The following is a 22,060-nucleotide window of genomic DNA, read 5'->3' as shown; positions in this document are numbered from 1 at the left end:
CCTTTCTCCTTTATCATGTGACATAAGATTTATTGACTTTGCATCAGCATTTAAGTATTGTTAACTTTATGTAATAGTATTGGGGTTGAGGATTGGTGCATTTCTGGTTGTACAAAGGATGGCTGTATTATGTTAGGCATAATTATGACCTTATTATTGTCTTTATTTGCAGGTTATGTATGATCTCAGGAGATGTGTATGGGTTCAAGTTGACAGGGGGTGCAGTCATGATGGCTAATACTGAGTGTCAACTTGATTGGATTGAGGGATACAAAGTATTGATCTTGGGTGTGTCTGCGAGAGTGTTGCCAAAGGAGATTCACATTTGAATCAGTGGGCTGGGAAAGGCAGACCCACCCTTAACCTGGTGGGCACAGTCTAATCAGCTGCCAGTTCGGCTGGAATATAAACAGGTAGAAAATGTGAAAAGAGAGACTGGCCTAGCCTCCCAGCCTACATCCTTCTCCTGTGCTGGATGCTTCCTGCCCTCAAACATCAAACTCCAAGTTCTTTAGTTTTGGAACTCGGACAGCCTCTCCTTGCTCCTTAGCCTGCAGACAGCCTATGGTGGGACCTTGTGATTGTATGAGTTAATACCTAATAAATTCCCCTTTAATATATGTGTGTGTGTGTGTGTGTGTGCATATCATAGAATATATATATATCTCATTTTATATATATATATCTCATATAATATATATATATCTCCCTCTAGAGAACCCTAATACAGCTGGTTATAGTTGGAGATACAGATTTGGGAGTTATCAGCTTAAAAGTGGTAATGCAAGAGTATGAGAAGTTTAAGGAGAGAGAAGAGCAGTGGGCCAAAGAAAAACCTCAGCTTTGTTGGGGAAGTGGGGTGAAGGAACAGCAAACACTGTCCTTCACAAGGATCCCTCCACTGTCTCCGGGGTCAAACTCCAGTGAAGTTCAGCTTGTACACAAGATCAAAGGTGAAGGAAATTTTTTATTCAGGTTAATAATGTACTTCTAAAAGCTACTGTTTATTTTCTTGTAGTCAACTGTACAAGAGTATAGTCCCAAGATGAGTGGGAGACCTTTACTCTCCTTTTTATGAGAGGATTATGTTAGACTGACTATTTCCCTGTTTAGTTACTTACATATCCCACATAAAGGCAGGAAGAGTAACTAACACAGTCGTGCAGTTCTGGGGTATGCCTTGGAGGCCATTTTTACTGGGGCATAGAGGAAGGGCACTGGAAACATTATACGAGTCCATCTCTCAATCCTCCTTCTTTCTTATTTGGATATCAACTAAGTTTGTGCAGGTGAATGTGGAGGTAGACTGAGTTTTATTTGCAGCCAAGTTCTCTCCAGAAGTGTCTTTCAGCTACGGCTTCAGAAATTTAGAAAATAGAATAATTAGTTCTCATATTCATGCTGCATTTTCCAGGCCAGGCCAATCCTATCCTATGAGGTTCTCAAGCACTTCCCTGGCCAATTAATGCTGTCAGTGCTCTGAATTGCATTTAACTGCCAGATTTTGTGTGTGCTCTCTAATGTTCAGAACCCTGGTGAGAACATAGGGCAACAGGAGATCCCTAATTTTCCTAGTAACATCCCTAACCCTTGCCTATTTTAGAAATGTATAACTCATGAACACCATACGCTATTTACTATGAGCTATTTACTATGGTGGTAGTGTTGCCATAGTTAAGTAGAAATGGTGACCAGTCAGGACTAGCAGAGAGAAAACTGGCACCACTATCCACTTCACCTGGAGCCTTAATGATGCTTCCTTTGTTTGTTTGTTTGTTTGTCTGAGACAGTCTCGCTTTGCTACCTAGGCTGGAGTGCAGTGGTGCGATCTCGGCTGACTGCCACCTCCGCCTCCCAGGTTCAAGTGGTTCTCCTGACTCAGCCTCCTGAGTAGCTGGGACTACAGGTGCACACCACCACACCCAGCTAAGTTTTTTTTTTTTTGTATTTTTAGTAGAGACTGGGTTTCACCATGTTGGCCAGGCTGGTCTGGAACTCCTGACCTCAAGTGATCTGCCCGCCTCGGCCTCCCAAAGTACTGAGATTATAGGCGTGAGCCAGTGCACTCAGTCTGAGCCTTGATTATGTTTCATAGTGCCAGGTGGCGTGAGTGAAGAGCTAGGCTGAGAAGGGCAAATGAGTGTTGGGGGTGGGGGAAAGTGAGGGAGTACAGGAGAAGCAGAGAGAGAGAGAGAGAGAAAAAAAAAACTCATGGTGGAGAGAGAGAGAGAGAGAGAGAGAGAAAACATAGTGGGTGGAGAGAGAGAGAGACAGAGAGAGATAAAACTCATAGTGGGGATGGGATGGGCACAGAGAAACCTGTGAGGTTTTTGTAGGGAGGACTGCAGACAATGGGTGGCAGGTGCAGTGGAAACAGCTGCTGTAAACCAGGGCCAGCTGAACAGAGGCCAGCACAGAGTTCACCTTGCCACAGGCGCCTTTCCCATGTTGCCAGGATGATACAAAATCCCTTGCTACCTCACATACTTTACTTCAATCACTGGGAAAGAGAAGGTAAAATTAAGAGGAGTTTGGAAATCTTAAATTAACTGAATTTTTTTTTTTTTTTGAGACGGGGTTTCGCTCTTGTTTCCCAGGCTGGAGTGCAGTGGTGTGATCTGGGCTCACTGCACCCTCTGCCTCCAGAGTTCAAGCGATTCTCCCACCTCAGCCTCCTGAAAATTAACTGAATATTTAAGCCAGAAAGAGCCATTTTGAGTTTTAAAGCAGGATGATTGAATTTACTTTGAATTACAAGATTTGATTTTCTTCCCATTGGTGAAAGTGGGAGCTTGGAAACTAACAAAGTTCAATTATGAGAAAAGTAAGTCATATTCTTGCAAATCTGAATCCATGATTATACTAAAATTCGATTCATACTCCCTAAGTTGTTCATTTTAAAATCTGTCTGTGTATATATGTCTGATGTTGAGGGACTGGTAAATGGGTTTTGGTCTTGTGTTTTTTTTTTCTTGCAGGTACAGATAGAACTTTGTGAAACTAAATGGGAGAACTAGATCAGGCTGCTCGTTCAGAGTGAATGACAAGGCTAAGGCAGAACAGGCTTTTCTTTTATTCTGAGGCTTTGGAAAGACAGAAAACACTTTTGATGGGATTTAGAAACATAATGTAGGAAGAAATTTTTTTCCAGATGTTTCTGTTGTATTCACTTTTCCTCAAGAAAATCTAAACAAGTCAGACTATTACAGAAATAAAAGAAGGAAGAGGGTTCATAATCTGAATTAGAAAATAATTCTTAGTAATACAAAAGCAGTGCTCCTCTTTTCTTATGTGCTTGTTTATGGGTCATTAGCCATTTGACAGGGGAACTTGGGAGAAGACAAACTAAAAACTAAAGCACTAAGGACGAGTAGCCAATGAAGATCGATCATAAAAGACAGCCTGTTGGTAGTTGCCATTCATTGAGAAAATATAATTTAATTTAAAAAGCTATCAACTTAATTTCACCTGTTAGACAGTGGAAAGAAGGTGACCTTTTGGTAATATCACGTTTCTTGTTTTTTTCACCAAAAAATGTGGAAAAATCTCTTCATTACGAGAGCCCAGAAACCTAGTGCCATCTCCCTGACTTGACCACAACTATTTTTTTGTACCTGTACTTCTGCTGGTATCAACCTGGAAAGTCTATGGTTACACAGGGTCATATTTGTTATAACCAAGTTTTTTTCCTCTATTGAATTTCAGTAATATTTTTGCATCCTGCAGCCTGTCAATGTTTTAGTTTTTCTCTGTGTGTTCTTCTATACTCTTCTCACCTGTATGGTCCTCCTCTCATGTCTGACATGGTCTGTGTCAGCACTGTGCTCAGCAAGATTTAACTTGTGCTAAGTTTGTGTTCTGAGGACTCGGTAAACAGAATGCTTTTTACTGAGTCCTCAGAACACATGCTCCCACACTCTCAGCTACTTGTGCTCCCACACTCTCTTGGTCTCGCTCCTTTCCCTCTCCTCTCCTTCAACTCCTTCCCCAACTAACCACGACCCTCACAAAACTCACCCCACTTCCCCCTTAAGTGTTGGCCCTACTGAACAGGAGTCAGTTTCTCTGCGCAGTAAGATACAACTTCCTCTTCAAGGGAGACCAGTTGGAGACCCAAGTGTGTGTTTTGGAAAAATGAGAGGGAGGTGCCTGCAGAGGGAGAGGCTAAAGGGAGAAGAAATGAGGATGTGGGTGGGAAAAAGATTAGAAGGAAGTGAGAAGGTGGGGAGAAGAATACTGAGGGGGTGAAGGAGCTGTGTCTAAGGCACAGTATTACCTTTAAATAGAGGAAGAGGAAAACTTCCTGCGAGATAGAAGATAATGAATTAAGAGGGGGAGATTTTGATTTGGCCATTTTGACCTGACCATTTAGACACTGTGATTTCTACAGAGTTGGGAGAGATTTTGAGAAAGCCCCAATATTGAAGTTCATTCTTTGACAGGAGTGAGGTGGATATTACCGTTATTTAGTGATCTTTTCCTGTGTTGCAGACCCAGAACCATTGCACCTGTCACTATGACTACAAATGACTACGATTACTCCCATTTCACAGGGAAAGAGAGTCGAATTCTCTTGGAGCTTCTCCTTTGATACAACAATTGTACAGGTGAATATCAATGCTCTCTGCAAAGAACAAATAACATTATCTTAACTCTCGGTTCTAAAGTCAAGTAGTAAGGTTTACGTGGTCTTACCTCATTGTAGGCGGTTAAGAATTTTAAGAAATTTTAAAGAAAGTTGGAAATACAAGATTGAAGGTGGAATAAGGACAGAGAATCGTGTTTGTGTGTGTTTGTGTATGTGTGTGTGTGTGTGTGTGTGTGTAAGGAGGAAATGGTATATAAATAAGGACAAGGTCTGGACACAACATATCTGAGAAGGTAGAAGGGAAAATAGCTGAGTAGCTGTTGTCAATGAAGGCACCAAAGAATTAGCTTTGATTTGGAATCTTCTCAACACAAAGAAATGATAAATGTTTGAGGTGATGGATATCTCAGTTACCCTGATTTGGTCATTACACATTGCATGCATGTGTCAATGCATGTACCCCATAAAAATGTACAATAATTATGTATCAATAAAAACAAACAAACAAACAAAAAAGAAAGTTTGAAATCTCATTTGACAAAACATAGCCAGTAAATGTGATTCTTTTTAGTCCTGATTCTTCTCATTCAATGAAACTTTTCTGCATCAGGCATGCAATTCTTATAGGTACTTGGATTTGCATCAGAGACCTACTGGAGTTGTCCACTATTTTTAGGCTGGAAATGGAAGGAGGTAGCACTAGATTTGCAAACCAGGCACATCATAGATGTCGTGATTCCGTCTGAAGCATGGCAGAATGTGCCTAGATTGTTTATCTTGGAGAAAAACTGAAGCTACTGAATGAGGAAAGCAGACAGATCCAAAAATCTAAACCAAAGACTTGGTTGAAGGCAAAACTCTGAGGGCTGTAAAGTTTATTTTTTGAAGTCTCTCACTTTGCCTTTCTTACTCTTTTTCTTGCGCTACTACCCCACCCCAAACTTATACCACTCCTAGCATCCTTTATACAGGGAGTTGCTGCCCCCTTATCTAATTTTTGTCTTCTTAGAGGCCATGGCTGCAATAAATATATTTTCTAGGCGAAATTATGTCACATGTATATTTGCAAATGTATTTATATGAAACAGCGGCACAAAATACAATTAATTGTAAATATAGTTGTAAATATATACAAGTCCCGATCAAAATGACCCCTCTTCTTTATTTTTTCAATTCCCATTCCTACCAGCAACATTCTTTTTCCTCAGTCCACTAGTCTCACCTAGAAAATTGATTTGATAAAATAATATACTTTAAAGTGTTGTAGGCTGACAATACCTGTTGTTGCTATTAATAAGTTTTTTTGTGTGTATGAGGACCCAGAATCTCTTCCTTCTTTTGGGAATCTTACTGTTTTCCCTTTAACCAATCGCTTTTGTATCTCCCGTTACAGGAAATAGATGGGAGTTTTAATTTTATGACTCTGCTTCCTGGCCACAGTGATAGGTTCATAGATAAATACCACCTAATCAAGACTGGCCAATCATAGTTCTCCCCTAGGATATATATTTTTTGAACCCTTAGGGGCACAATTTTCTCTCTTGTCTCTGATTTTCAAGTGTAGAATAATATAAACCTATAGTTGCTAGTGTACACGTCTCCAATTGTAGAGATTTTTCTCAAAATAAAAAGAAAAAGCAGACACATCTGAGAGGTAGAGAGTCCTACAGATATCAAGTCCCTGCTTCCTTCTGGTTTTCTCTTGAGTCTAGTTCTACTCTTGCCTTGCCTACTGTTTGCTCATAGTAGTCAACACATATATCTTCCTCCTTTCTCTCCTTTGTTTTTTCCCCCTTAAATATTAGCCAGAGCTATGACTAATGTATTTCCACAAGGAAGTAACTAAATCTAGGAAATTTTTCTTTTTCAAGAGGACATGGTGACAAAAATTAACAAAAAACATTTGGTGGTGGTTCATGAAGTATGGCAAGTAGAAGTGAAGCAGTTTTGAGCAGAAGTTTTACTCTGATGTGTCTCAACTTCCACCACAAAAGTATTAGTCTGTACTACTCACTAAAAGGCCAGCTTTGCCAACGATCTGTTGAGAACTTAAGTAGATAAACTGGTGACTCTGTTTAGAATGAACAGCGATACCCAGCTACTTCCTGAGAATTCTGAAGAAGCCCAAAAGGCAAATAGGTAAGCCTGCATTAAATGATGCTTCCATATTTCTACCATGTGGGTCTGATCTCCCTAATAGCCATGTTTAGGCTTTGATGCAGCAGCTCCATGTGGCAAGATCCTGGGAAAAATCTTTGTGCTGTGATAGAGAATGTGGCTGTGGATTGGCCATGCCAAGGATTTCCTGAGAACCATGCAGCCTTTCAGTTGAGCAAAGCCTGGAGTAACTTCTCTTATTTTTTTCAAAAGGAACCTCAGTCAACTGGCCTGTTGTACAGAAAGTTTTTAAGCCTGGTGTCAAGAGTACTGGGAACCACGAATTCTCTTCTTGCCCCTGCGTCTTTGAAGCTGACCCCTGGAAGAGCAGAAATCCTTGGCTCAGGTCCTGGAGTGGATGGGAGACAGTTTACTGATAAACTGATTAAAAATTTTGAAGAGGGTTAGTGAGTACACTCCTTGATCTTTTTGCCTAAGAGCCTGTTGAGTGTGACTGGCTTTGAGGCATCATCAATCATTGGAATCTGTGCTGACAACAAATGAGAGTACTTCTGCATGTGTTCAAGGTGGAAATGAGCCTTATGGAGCATAACAAAGAGTCCCCAGGAAGCCCTTGTGAGGCTGTCTTCAAGAATAATCATGGTCCTAGTGATGGTCTCTAGAAGCAGTATAGTGTGATTAAGGCATTCAGGGGGTATAAAGCAATAGTGCCCCAGTATCTAGCATGGTATGCCTCAGAGAGAATAATAGTAGTAACTTGCATTGAGCACCTGTTATGTGCCAGGTTCTCTTCTTATCAGATTACATGTACTACCTCATTTAATTCTTATAACCATCTTATCAAGTAGGTTCCTTTATCACCTTCATTGTTTTGGAGGGAAAAAAAATGAAGCGCAATTTAAATGAATTGCCCAAGGTTGCTATGGTAGCTTATCTCCAAAGTTGAGTCTTTCTGGAATCTCTGCTGGCCCTGTGACTCACTTCGACCAAAGAAATATGGCACAAGTGATGTCATAAGCCCAGTTGAGCCTTAAATGACTGTAGCACCAGTTAAATCCTGACTGCAACTGCACAAGAGACTCCAGAACCATCCAGCTAAACCCACTCTGTCTGCAGAACCATGAGAGCTAATAGTAAATGATTGCTTTAAATCACAGACTTTTAGGGTTGTTTGTTATACAACAATAGCTAACGAAAACATTCACACAGCAGGTAAGTTGCAGAGCTGGGGTTAAAGCCCAAGCAGCTGGGTCCAGAGCCAGTGCTCCCCACCAGCACTGTACATGGACTCCATTCCTCTTGGTTGTTGTGACCCTGATGATAATGTATATAGATGAGATTTCCCCAAGCATGCAGGCATGCAAATCTGTCTAGTAAACATGGTGGATTTGTGGAAAAACTATAGATAGCAGAGAGGATTAAACGTGATTCTGAGTCAGATAGACTTGACTTTGAACTTCTGCTGTACCACCTGCTAGTTTTATGACCTTGGAGAGATTACTGCCAGGTGGGGGGCTGATAGTGATGAGGGTCAGCTTTTTAAGTTAGTGTGTACAGGCAAAATCACCTGTGAACCTCTGAAAGCTCTTCACACTTTTATTGTTGTTGTTAAGACAGGGTCTCGCTCTGTCACCCAGGCTGGAGTGCAGTGTTGAAATCTTTACATTCTTTCAGTACATACTCAAGTATACCCATGTGGCCACACACACTTTAAGGTGAAGTCTTTTCACAGGACATCTGAAGCAAGTGCTTATTGAGTGAAATGGCTAGCGCCATGGGCACTGTTAAAAATAAGTATCCTGTTTTATATTTTGACTGAATGTGCATGGTTGAATTTATAAAAGTTAAATGTGTTTAGGAAGAGCCTCTATCCTACTTTTCTGTGCTTCAGTTTTCTCATCTGTAAAATGGGACTGTAGATTAACTGCCTAGGGTTTATTTATTTTTATTTTTTAATAGAGGCAGTGTTTCACCATGTTGGCCAGGCTGGTCTCAAACTCCTGACCTCAAGTGATCCACCTACCTTGACCTCCCAAAGTTTGGGGATTACAGGCATGAGCCACTGTGCCAGGCTTTTTTTTTTTTTTTTTTTTTTTTTTTTTTTCGGGACAGAGTCTTGCTCTCTTGCCCAGGCTGGAGTGCAATGGTGCGATCTCAATCTCACCTCCTGGGTTCAAGCGATTCTCCTGCCTCAGCCTCCCTAGTAGCTGAGATTACGGGTGCCCACCACCACACCCAGTTAATTTTTACATTTTTAATAGAGATGGAGTTTCGCCATATTGGAGAGTTTATGCAGGTATTAAATGAGACATTTTATGAATAATGTCTGATAATTGCTTACTTTGGAGCAGAGGTCCCCTTGGATACTCTCAAGTAAGCAGCTTACTGAGCTCCCTGTGGGGAGAAAAATAAATTGGTGATACCAAAACAAATTTTTAAGGGACCCAGGAGATTAGTTTAGTTCACTGAATCTCAAATCAAACTTTTTTCTTGTGTACCTCAGAGATAGAAATATTTATATTTTCAGTATTTTACACTGTACAATGGATGAATTCAAGAGCATAATATGATAACCATGTAAGTTAGACAGCATATGTACACTAGTCGTGTAGGAGTGAGTGTATTTCTTGAAATTCTGGTTGTAACAAGTGCAATGGTGATTTTCAACTTTATGCTAGTGCTTCCATAATTAACTTGAAAAAGTTATGTGATAGGAATCTCTGCAAATCCACTCATGTGTGAGGAAGCAGTGGAAAGAGGGGACAGAAGTATATATATCTAGAGTCATGTTTCAAGATTACCATGTCTCTGTTTTTCAGAGGTCTCAATTGCTAAATCCGTCCATATTCGCTATTGCTGTATGACGAATCATCTCATACCTTGATGAGTTAAAATAAGTTGTTCATCACCTCTCATAATTTCCGTGGGTGAGGAATTCAGATAGGGCATAATAGAGATGGCTTGCCCCTGGCTCACAACATATAGGGCCTTGACTGAAATACTTGAAGATAGGAGGCTAGAATCATTTGGAATCTCAAGCACTCACCTGTCTGGCAGTTGATGGGGCCTTCGCGGATCTATCAGCTGGAACACCCATGCGTGGCTATTCTGTGTGGCCAGCATTTCCTTAAAACATGGTGACTGGACCACAAGGCAAAGCAAGCACTGAGAGAGCAAGAGCAAGAGCAAGAGTGCCAGGTGGAAGCCATATTGCTTTTTATGACCTAGCCTGAAAAGTCATGCAGCAGTACTTCTGCCACATTTTGTGGGTCAAGGCAACCACAGAAGTCAGCCCAGATTCAAGGTGGGGTGGGGGGACACATATAGACCCTGCCTTCAAGTGTCAGTGTCACAGTGTAAGAAGAGTATCTTACGTGGGATATGTAGACCTGTGTGTATTTGTGTATGTGTGTGTGTGTGTGTATGGTCTCTCTCTTTTTTTTTTTTCTTGACCACCTGCTACCTGCTGCCTGTTGATATTGTCTTCTTTGGAAAACAAAAATCTCCCACCCTTACTTTGAAATAAGTTTTTTGCTGGGTCTCCACAAAAGTACCCTCTTAGCCATTACCATGGCTAATCTAATTCCAGAGTCTGTCATGGAACACTGGGGCTGGATGGCTACATAGCAGCTAAAGTGATGGGAGATGTTGGGCCCCTCAAACTCTGAGCTTTCGTGACAAGAAGAATGTATGAAACTGTGAACCCTGAAAATGTGAGACAGGTCCCAGTTAATTTAGAAAGTTTATTTTGCTAAGGTTGAGGACGCACCTGTGACCCAGCCTCGGGAGGTCCTGACGACATGGGCCCAAGGTGGTTGGGACACAGCTTGGTTTTATACATTTCAGGGAGACATGCGACATCAACGTATGTAGATGTACATTGGTTCTGTCTGGAAAGGTGGGACAACGGAGGCGAAGGCTGGAGAACTTGAAGGGGTGAGGGGGCTTCCAGGTCACAGGTAGAGAGAAGACAAATGGTTGCGTTCTTTTGCGTTTCTGATTCACCTCTCCAAATGAGGCAATCAGATATGCATTTGTCTCAGTGAGCAGAGGGGTGACTTTGAATGGGAGGTAGGTTTGCCCTAAACAGTTCCCAGCTTGACTTTTCCCTTTAGCTTAGTGATTTAGGGGCCCCAAGATACATTTTCCTGTCACAAAAGGGAGCATGCAACTCAAGGGAAAATACATTCAGCAAAAAAGAGAGCACGTCATGGCTAAGAAAGCTATTTATTTTCAATCTCAATGCACACTTGGAAGTGCTTGCCCAGATCCCTCATGACACTTCCTTTTTTTGCTCTGTCTCCTGCTGTCTGAGAAACACAAAGGATGCCCAACTGGATCACAGTTCACAAGATGCTCTAAATTTGACATTTCTGGGAGGATGAGAATTACTTATGGAAGTAATGGAAGCCAAATGTGTGATTCACCTTACGCTTAACTTCATTTTTATCTTCCATTAGCCGTCCACTTCTGGAGAATGTCACACACTTTCTAACCACTATTTTAAAAAACATTTTCTTTAGTTTTGCTATAAAGTCTTGTTTGAAAGGGAGAAAAGTAATGACGTTCCTTTAAAAAAAAATCAAGCAAGCTTTCCTATAAAGGTAAAGAAAATGTGGTTTGTGAGTCAGAAGGAGATGAGTTTGAATTCTGATTGTTTTGTATTATCTATACAATCCTGGTTCTTCAAACTCTCAGTGAGTTCTTAAAAGTCTGAGCAAGACAAGGAAGAATTTGCATAGTTGACTAACAGAAACGAAATTGGATTGGTGCCGTAAGTCAAGCACATAGTTGGAAGCCAGCCAAATGACACAAAAGTCTCAGAGAAGATGACAAAAATTATACTGTGCATAATCAGTTCCCAGTTGCCCTCCTGGTGTTAATGACATGATCCTGAGAAAGCCATATATGAATGAAGTAAACTGCAGTCAGGGGGTGAGCAACAGGTGCAGGGCACTCCATCTGGAGGGAGAAGTGGGGAGGAGTCTGGGAAGGGTCTGAATAGTGAACACTCTCATCAGGGTGCCACGTAGCTCGTAAATAAGAGAGAAGCATTAAGACTCATTGATTAGGACTTCCTGGGCACTGAATATGTCCCTTGTAATAAACTTAGAGTGTCACTGTCCCATGTTGTTTAGCTATCAGTATTGCTACTTAAAAAGGGACGTCCTTTCTGAAAGATGAGAGAATTCTGTATCAGTTGGCTGAAGCTTTTAGCAAAGATTTTTTAGCAACATGTTTTGGCGAGATCACAGGCCGATCTTCACTGTGCTTGCTGTTCTTCTTGCTGTCGTCAGGGGCCATTTTCTTTGAAGTGGTAGGATTGAGAAGGCGATTATTCTTGATGATGATGGTGATGATGAAATATGAGCAGGTTTGAACTTTGCTTCATAATTCCTGAGTGTCATTCCATTTTATTTTTGTAAATCAAATTTATTCTGGCAGATTGTTTATTTATTTATGCATTTATTGTGCTAAGAAAAATTATCCAAAAGTTAGACATGAGGGGAAAAAAGCAGCCCATGATAGTGATAAGCTGGCTCACCCTTCACAGTTAGGCCATGTTATTCTTCTATGAGATATAAACAATCTCACAGAATATCAACCTCAGACAAGGTTACTCAGAGATAAATGAGATCAAGGTTACTCTGATAAAATGAGACAAAACAAGACCATATTTTTAAAAGCACAGACAAAAACAAGGTCATAGTGTCATTCATAAAATACTGAATACTCCTTTTTCAGTCACAATGAGTGACTCCTGCTTCTTTGTCGATCACGAATTTACCCTTGTTCTAGTGCACCTCCCTATAGATAAGACTTGTTGATTTACCCAATAACAGAATTGCCTCTCTTTTATTATTTATTTATTTTTGAAACAGAGTCTCACTCTGTTGCTCAGGTTGGAGTGCAATGGCATGATCTCGGCTCACTGCAATCGCTGCCTCCCAGGTTCAAGTTATTCTCGTGCTGCAGCCTCCCGAGTAGCTGGGATTGCAGGTGTCTGCCACCATACTGGGCTAATTTTTTTTTTTTTTTTTGAGACACAGGGTTTCACCATGTTGGCCAGGCTGGTCTGGAACCCCTGACCTCATGTGAGCCACCCACTTTGGACTCCCAATGTGTTGGGATTACAGGTGTGAGCCACTGCGCCCGGCCTGCCTCTCTTTTCTAACCGCACCCAATCTAGGGCAAACTCTGGCTCTCTTAAACCCCCCACCCCAAATCATTCAAACAAAATTCAAAATCCAAATTCTATAATATATTCATTCGCATATTCTCTAACTGAAACATCCAACATTTCCCCCGGTGAGTGTTCTTCCTTGCTGTCATGAGTAATAAACCCAGCTTGTTCCACTATAGGTGTGTTCCTGGTGGACTTTGGCTAAAGAGTATTAACAGAATTAAGGAAAATGATTATTTGAAGTTTTAATATAATGCAAAGAACATTATCTAATGGGCTTTCTTAAAAATCTTTTAACTCTTTAGGGGAATAAACTTCATACACTTGATTAAATAATTCTGTAAACCTGATAAGATAGGATAATTTTAGATGAATTTTTTTTTTCTTTTCTGTAGAGAACTCAACACAAAAGAGTCTGGCCTTATTGCTCTGAAGGATTTCAACCAGTTTTGTATTTAACTTAGCAGTGTTATCTCAGCAGTTCTTCCCCCTGACCACTATAAAAATCTTCATTTTTCAAATCTCTTTGAATCAGTTTTGTCATTCTTTTGGAACTCTTCATTAATGTTCACTCTCTGTGTTTGTATACAAATTATATTTTTACATTTTTATACTGATATTTTGATAGTTTGGATGAGAACGTGGATCAATGAAATGTACCTTTCGGGAAAACAAAATCCAAGATGTGTGTTGAACTTCACCTATTAACATAGACATGTGAGTGGGGCTATGAAGTGGAGATGTGGAGTGGGGACAGAAGGGAGATTTGGAGGTGGTGATGAATCAGAAGAGTTTGTTTTTCAACTGGTTTAAATTCTCCCTGATTCAATTTAAACTCCCATATTCCCATCATGCTTAGCCCTTAGGTCAGGTCTCCAGCATAATGATGGAATGTCTTAGAAGCTAGTGTTAAATCACACTTGGGCTTTTCTTCATTGCTTTAAATAATGTAGGAGCTCATCAAATATGTATTCACACTTACACATCTGGGACAATGTGCTGAGATTTTTAAAAATGATCATATAAATGATGTGATTTTCACAGTTATCTTTGATCAAAAGCAATAAAATCTTAGCTGGGTTGAGAATGAGGCGACTTGATGCTTATCCCCCAAGGACAGGGTATAATCTCGGTTTCTTAGTATATAGAACATCAACAAATATAAAAGCACTGTGGTTTTCCAGCACATAGTGCGTGAGTACAGCATATGGAAAGCAGAGAAAGCAGAGGTATAAAACATATAACTGCATTCTGGAAAGGTTTATTTGATAAATATTTTATGTCTTTTTTTTTTTTTTTTTGAAACTGAGTTTTGCCTTTGTTGCCCAGGCTGGAGTGCAGTGGTGCAATCTTAGCTCACTGCAACCTCTGCCTCCGTGGTTCAAGCAATTGTCCTGCCTCAGCCGCCTGAGTAGCTGGGATTACAGGTGCTCACTACCATGCCTGGCTAATTTTTTTGTATTTTTAGTAGAGATGGGGTTTTACCATGTTGGTCAGGCTGGTCTCGGACTCCTGATCTCGGGTGATCTACCTGCCTCGGCTTCCCAAAGTGCTGGGATTACAGGCGTGAACCACTGTGCCTGGCCTGTTTTATATCTTGACATTGTACTGAAACTAGCAGTTCTAAATCCAGATTAATGAAGAAATCAAAGGGATGTTGGAGATTGAATTCACTTGTGTCTGATTCTCCCCCTTGTTTTCCTATGAACGACTGTTTAAATCGGGTATTCTTACCCCGGGACTTAGATCATCTTAGAGGGGCATCTACATGCCCCTCTCATGTAGGAACCTATGTGAGACTTTAAACAAGAACCCAGAAGATTTAGGCTCTAGTTCTACCAAAACCAAGTTGAAGTTTTTGTTTTGTATGTGAGATTTCCCCTTCCTCTTTACATTCTTCTATTGAAAAGAATGAGGGACTGGAACAGATGGTCATGTTATAAATCGGAGAATAGCCACCTTTTGTTCTGGATAATTTACTTGGGTTTTGGAGAGAACACAGGCCAGCCACAGATTGCAGTGAGAGATATTGCTGTTTTCCTCTTCACTTAACCAGTGTTTTTTGGGAATTACTCAGTGTTAGGTTTTGAGCTATGTAATGAGCATGCAATAGTAATTGAGATTGGCAACTTGCTGCCCTTAGAGAAATTAGTGAGGAAATATTAAGAAGTAAACATAGTGAAGTGGTTCAAGCATGGTCTAGACTCTAGATCAGACCACCTGGCTTATGTGGCAATTCCTCTCCCTACTGTCTTATGACTTATGCAAAACACCTCGCGCGCGCGCGTGTGTGTGTGTCTCTGTGTGTATGTGTTTGTGTGTGTGTGTGTGTGTGTGTGTATGAAGGGAGTGATTAGTGGATTGTTTGGGAAGGAGGAACAGAGACGTGGGAGCGTAAAGGAAGGACACCTAACCCAGGCTTGAGATAAGGATTCAGGAAAGCTTTCTGTAAAAGGTAACAGCTAAACTGAGACCCAAAATGAGTAGGAGTTAGCCAGGCTAAGTGGCCACAGGGAGAGTGGAGGTCGTTCTAGGTCGTGTCAGACTTGGCTTGTTGTCCTTCAATACCCATTTGTTCTTTCTTCTTCAGTCGTGGAATTGTAGGATTTTAGGTAGGATATGGCTACTCAAAGCAGAAGCTGCATTTCTCAGTTTCACATGTGGTTAGGTGTTTCATGTGGCTGTATTCTGACCAGTGAGATATAAACACAAATTGTCAGTGCCACTTCTAGAATGTATTTTTTTTAGATAACTTCTATTGTGTATATTTAAGGCATATAACATAGTGTTATTTTTATAGATGTGTGTGAGTGTGTGTGTGTATATAGTAACTCTATATAGTTACTATAGTGAAACAAATGGACACACTCATTATCTTACATCATTACTCATCCCCCCTCATCCAATTCTCCTCTCCTGTGACAAGAACAGGTATAATTTATTCATTTAGCAAAAATTCTGAATATAATTCACTATGATTAGCTGTAGTCCTCATGTTAGATCTTTTGACCTATTCATAGAATATAGTCCCAAAGGAAAGGGACATGCACTTCTCATCCTCATTCTTCTTTCCTTCTCAAGTTATGATGGCTGAAGCTGCAGCAACAATATTAGACCTTAGAGTAAATTTAGGCATAGGGGTTGCATAGAAGAACAAGAAATTAGATAGAGCTCAGCTCTGATGCTTTGTAGTGGAATTTCCACAGCAGTCTTAGACAGAAACTTGACTTATGCAAACAAGGAATAAAGTATCTTATTGAAGTCATTGTCGCTTGCAGCAGAACTTACTTCTAACTAAATCATAGGGATACTAAAATATTACTACAAGTGCAAGGAGATGGGGTACATCACAAATGCATGTTCAGAACTCAGAAGAGTGTGGTATGTGGTTGGAAGTAATTATTTGTTATGTTGCTTGGGTGAGGTGGAATAAGACTTCTAATGATGCATGCTCAATTAGCCTCACAGGTGATTGGTAAACTGCCTTCTAAAGACGGAAGGAAGGTAGGGACTTTTTCTGAGTAAATTGTATAAGTTAGAGCCAGACCTGGATCCTTAGAAGACAGAGCTTCTTTCCCTGCTTGTATTAGTTTGGATACTTTCAAACGTTAAGTTAGAGAACATTTTCTCAATCTATGCTAAGCAATAATGCAACTATCTTACATAGCTAAAAGTTCGGAAGTAGAGTGAGCTTTGAAGCTGGTTGATTCAGCAAAACAGAGATGGCATCAAACACCCAAGTTGTTTTCTGCTCCTTTAGTCTACCATACATAGACTCAATGCCATCATAAGCATAATTTCATTGTGGTAATCAGATAGTACCATTGCTAGTAGTGCAGTAAGGTTACATGCTTCACTGGAGAGAGAGAGAGGGAGAGAGAAGAGAAGAGAAGGGAATATACTACAGTGATGGAATAAGAGTCTTTGTTTCTTTTCTTTTCCTTTTTTTTTTTTTTTTGACAGAGTCTCACTCTGTCGCCCAAGCTGGAGTGTAGCAGTGGTGTGATCTCGGCTCACTGCAACCTCCCCTTCCTGGCTTCAAGTGATTCTCCTTGAGATTACAGGCATGTACCATTACATCTGGCTAATTTTTGTATTTTTAGTACAGACAGGGTTTTGCCATATTGGCCAGGCTGGTCTCGAACTCTTGGCACAAAGTGATCTGCCTGCATCGGCCTTCCATAGTGCTGGGATTAAAGGTATGAACCATTGTACCCAGCCCAGGAGTCATTTTTACAGTCTATTTTGGTCAATTCGTGTCATAAACCTACCTCTGGACCATTAACTTATGCTAGAGAAATGCATGAGCTTATGGCTTCTGTCTAGGTTCCTGAAAGAACAGCTGACAAGGAGCTATCATGGCTGTCATAGACCACTGGTTCTTATGGCAATGATACTGCTCACTTCAGGAGAATTTGGAAATTCGTAGAGAAATCTGTTGGTCACTATAATGGTTGGGAATACATTGGCATTTAGTAGGCAAAAGATGATAAATATTCTATAATTCTGGGACAATTTCTCACAATAAAAATTGTTTCATATCTCACACAACTTCAAATGACCTGCAACATTTTTTAGTAAAATTCCTTGAAACGTGAAATCATCGTTTTTTACAGAGAAAGAAAATTAAATAAAGCAAAAAACAGTTATGATGGAGTAGCTCATGGCAGACAAGTATTTTACTGAAAACAACCAAAAATGTCTGCTAAACTAAAGAAAATAATTTGTGTGAAGGCATTGGAGAGTTTCTGAGGTAGTCTGAATTGGAAAGGTTCCCATCCCAGAGATAAAGCAAGCTGACTTTCTGCATGCTACCTCTATCCTCAGAGCATTTACTGATTGTTGGCTTGGGAACAAGAGGCTGAGAATCTGGAAAGAAGTTGAATATCTTTCTTATTGCTGGTAGAGGGAATTTTTGGCTTTCCATTGTGACGTTAGCTGGTGTGACTTCAGTCTGGCATTTTTTTCTTCAGTCATCCCAGTGGCACTTACGAGCAACTACCAACTCCAACCCCAGAGTACTTAAAATTACCATGTATCTGGCCTGCTAGAGGGACTACACAGGCTAGTGTATTCCCTTCCACTGTTACTCCATCTCAATTTACCACAGATGATAATCTTAGTCATATGATGCTTTGACATGTGGAGCATCACCAAACCCCTACTTGTCAACAGCAACAGAGTTCTGGTTGTCATCTAGTCTTGAATTATTCAGTTCTTAAAGATCTTTTTCTTAGGAGCACTTATGCTACTGATTTGTTTTAGATTTGATTGCCCAAAAAGGAGGTCTTAATAAGACAGCCACCATTGTGAACAACTGAAGCTTAATCTCATGGAAAAACTATGTGCAAAGGTATAAAACACATATCTCAGTATTATCCCACCTAAGCTGGGGAGAGAGCTGGGGTATTAACACATCAGCTCCCAAGAATTATTCATGAGGGGATGCTATGCTTCTTGGGGTTGAAAATTTCCTCTTCCATTGGGACTGCCATGTCTACACAGGTAGAGCAGCTTCTGTAGTCCTAGAAAGTCTAAACAGAGAGAAGTATATGAAAGCATTTATAAGTTGGCCAAAGCACAAGGAAATGGCGCAGATAAGGTCTACCACACCTGGGAATAACACAGTGGTCACTTACACTCTGATTTTAGGATTTAGGAGAAGGGAAGGAAAATTATGAATCAGAGTATCATGTAAATGTTTGTAGAGAATAATAATGGTTTTAAAGTGGAAAAAAGATAATTCTGCTTTGCTTCTTGGAAAAATTGAAAATAAAACAAATACAAAATTTAGTAGAAACCAAGGAGAATAAGAACTAGGGGCATCTGTTACTCTAAACCAGCATATGAGGATGAAGGGCAGATGAAGGAATAGTTGGTAACCTAGCAGCAAGGAGGAAAGCCCAGTTGTACACAGAGGAGATACTGATAAGGAATAAGGCAATGCACTCAGCCGATCCCCAGAAAGTTGCAGTAATTGGCTGCAGCAGGTACCAAGAAAGTGTGAGGACAGACATAGCAGAATGAAATGGAAGGCTGAATAGATAGGTTTATTGGAAAGTTGGGATAAAGAGTGACCATTCTCACTTTGCCTCGTGACTATCTTTCCTCATTTTTTTTTCTGCTGCCAGCTTGGCGGAGCTAGTGGGACACTAGACCTAAAGGGGAATGGGGAGATGGTATCAGACCTAAACTTGAGGACTCCATAAAAGTGGGAAAACTGGAAGGTGAGTCTCCAGCCCATTTATCCTGACAGTTCCAGACAGTGAAAAATAAAGTCCAAAATAATAAATAGTAAACAAAATCTAGGCAGAAAATAAGTCAAGGCAGAGAATAGAGGTGCTGTAAGAGAGCCTGAGAGATGAAATGTTTTTTTGCATTCATAAGCAAGATTTAGGATGCTTTAAGATGAATGATCAGAAAACAGTCTTAAATGTTAAATTATTAGTAAAGAATTCTTAGAAATTGAGAACACGATTAAAAAATATGTAAAACTTGGAACACATGTTCAAGAAATTAGATTTTAAAATGAACAATAAGGAAGAAGAATTAAGAAACGAGAGGATCAATTAAATATTGGACTAATAGAAGTTGTACAAAGGAAAAATGAGAAATAGTGAAGAGGCTAGTAGACATAAGAAATTTCCCCATCTCACACCAGTTAGAATGGCAATCATTAAGAAGTCAGGAAACAACAGGTGTTGGAGAGGATGTGGAGAAACAGGAACACTTTTACACTGTTGGTGGGATTGTAAACTAGTTCAACCATTATGGAAAACAGTATGGCGATTCCTCAAGGATCTAGAACTAGATGTACCATATGACCCAGCCATCCCACTACTGGGTATATACCCAAAGGATTATAAATTACTCTACTACAAAGACACATGCACACGGATGTTTATTGCGGCACTATTCACAATAGCAAAGACTTGGAATCGACCCAAATGTCCATCTGTGACAGACTGGATTAAGAAAATGTGGCACATATACACCATGGAATACTATGCAGCCATAAAAAGGATGAGTTTGTGTCCTTTGTAGGGACATGGATGCAGCTGGAAACCATCATTCTTAGCAAACTATCACAAGAAGAGAAAACCAAACACCGCAAGTTCTCACTCATAGGTGGGAACTGAACAATGACATCACTTGGACTCGGGAAGGGGAACATCACACACTGGGGCCTATCATGGGGAGGGGGGAGGAGGGAGGGATTGCATTGGGGAGTTATACATGATATAAACGTTTTGCACATGTACCCTAGAACTTAAAGTATAATAAAAAAAAAAAAAAAAAAAAAAATTTCCAAAAAGTAGAATAAAAGAAATGGACAAGAAGAGAAGTGGTAACAAAGTTGAAAGATCAGCCCAGGAGCTCTAGTATGAAAATGAAAGATACCAGAAGATAAACAGAAGAAAAGAAAGGAATCAACATAATAATAGAATACATTTCTGTATAACCCAAAGACATGAATTTGTTGATTGAAAATGGTTGCTGTGTACCCAGTAAAATAAATGAAAAGTTCCACAGCAAAGCTTATCATCATAAAATTTCAAAACACAGGGGTTAAAGGAGATGCCAAAAATTTTCAGAGAAAAAGAGAAAAGGTGACATACAAAGGTCTGGGAATCAGAATGGCATTGCTCAATACCAGTGCTGGGTACTAGAAGACAATGGAGAATGTTTCCAGCATTCGGAGGGAAATGATTTCGGCATCAAATTTTTTTATCAAGCAAAATGATCAATCCAGTATAAGGTAGAATAAAAATATGTCAGGTGTGTCAAACATGTATCTGCCAGCTGCTCTGTTTCAAGAAGATCCTAGAAGAAGTGCTCTGCTAAATTGAAGGCTAAAGCACGAGAGAGGAAGACAGGGCACTATCGAAAGAGAATCCAACAGAAGAGCATGGGAAGCAGAAATCCAAGTTGACAGCTGGTGCCAACCAGTCCAGACTAGATCAGGAAAACGAGAGAAATGGATGTAGTAGATTATCTGACAGATTTCACCAAAAGGAACATTGTTCTGAACAGCATTTTAGAGGGCCTTCAGAGGCTGCAGAAAGAAAATCAAAAAATTAAGAAAGGCAAATTAAGAACAAAATGGGAAAGTTATTAACTCTAGAGGAAAAAAAAACTTGTACAAGAAAGGAACCATAATCATAGCTTGCTTCTTGGCTCAGTGTAAACAATGTTGACACAATTAAATAAAGACTAAAAATTGTGATTAAAAAATTTTGAGGCTATAATGAGAAATAAAGCAACCTTTTATTATAAGAGCAAGTCAGTAGATAGTGTTTAAAATTCAAGAGCTAATAGTATGCAGAAATTATTTAGGAATGTGGAGGTAATCATGGTATATAAACAGCTAAGAGTTAAAATGACTGCCTTTAAGGAGTGAGATGGGGTAGAATGCAGGATGCTGCCACTGTTCTTTTCTATGACGGCCTTTGGGACAGTATGACTTTACATGCATTATTACTATGATAGAATAAGAATGCAGATGCATTCAGGAAGTGGAAACTGCCAGCATAGGCATGGAGACCAGAGTGATCCCTGCTCATTTGGAAAATGTAGAGAAATCAACCTAACAAGACAGAGGGACATGGAGAAGGAATAGGAAAGAGCAAGCAGTGAGATTAGATAGCTGGGGTGAAGACAAAAGTAACTCTCAATCTGGGGCTCTTGAAAATGAATTAGATGATAAAACATCTTTGAACCAATAAAAATACTTCTCAAATTTAATCACCTCTACTTCCATTATTTCTCACGGTTGTAAAATAGTGATGTTATAATAAAATTGTATTATCATGGTCTGCTCTAAACTGTATAACCCCTTTTAGGGGGGTTTAGTTCCCACAAGTGCCAGCAGCATCACAATGAAACAGACTCCTCAAGATGGACACTGTAATAAAACTTCAACACGATTTGAGCTGGTTTAGCATCCTGCAAAGCATCTCAAACGAGGCAGGGCAGCTGAGACATGTTTTGGAATAAACCTTACTTGCCCCATTTTTAAAAAAGTTTGTGAAGCCCTAGTTTCCCAGGCGTGCTCACCGTTTACATTTTTAGAAGATTCAGGAGAGTAGACAGAAGCAGGGAAAGGAAATGGGTGACTTTTCATTTCCCAGCCTTGTCTCATTTACTGCTTCTCACTTGGTTGTACAGTC

At 40.1% G+C, this 22,060-nt stretch overlaps 1 long non-coding RNA gene across 1 annotated transcript; it reads left to right on the top strand.

Annotated features, from left to right (window-relative positions):
- Positions 1–1,980: 1,980 nt before the first annotated feature.
- On the top strand, positions 1,981–19,445 carry LOC117080951. The gene is made up of 3 exons (XR_004436020.1): positions 1,981–4,607; positions 18,156–18,243; positions 19,022–19,445. It is a non-coding gene; the product is annotated as an uncharacterized LOC117080951 (long non-coding RNA).
- The last annotated feature ends 2,615 nt before the right edge of the window (positions 19,446–22,060 follow it).

The sequence above is a fragment of the Trachypithecus francoisi genome, unplaced genomic scaffold (genome assembly GCF_009764315.1).
Source record: "Trachypithecus francoisi isolate TF-2019V2 unplaced genomic scaffold, Tfra_2.0 Lachesis_group8, whole genome shotgun sequence".
NCBI lineage: Eukaryota > Metazoa > Chordata > Mammalia > Primates > Cercopithecidae > Trachypithecus > Trachypithecus francoisi.
The sequence above is the reverse complement of the archived record's forward strand: the minus strand, read 5'-3'. Positions and strand labels throughout refer to the sequence as shown.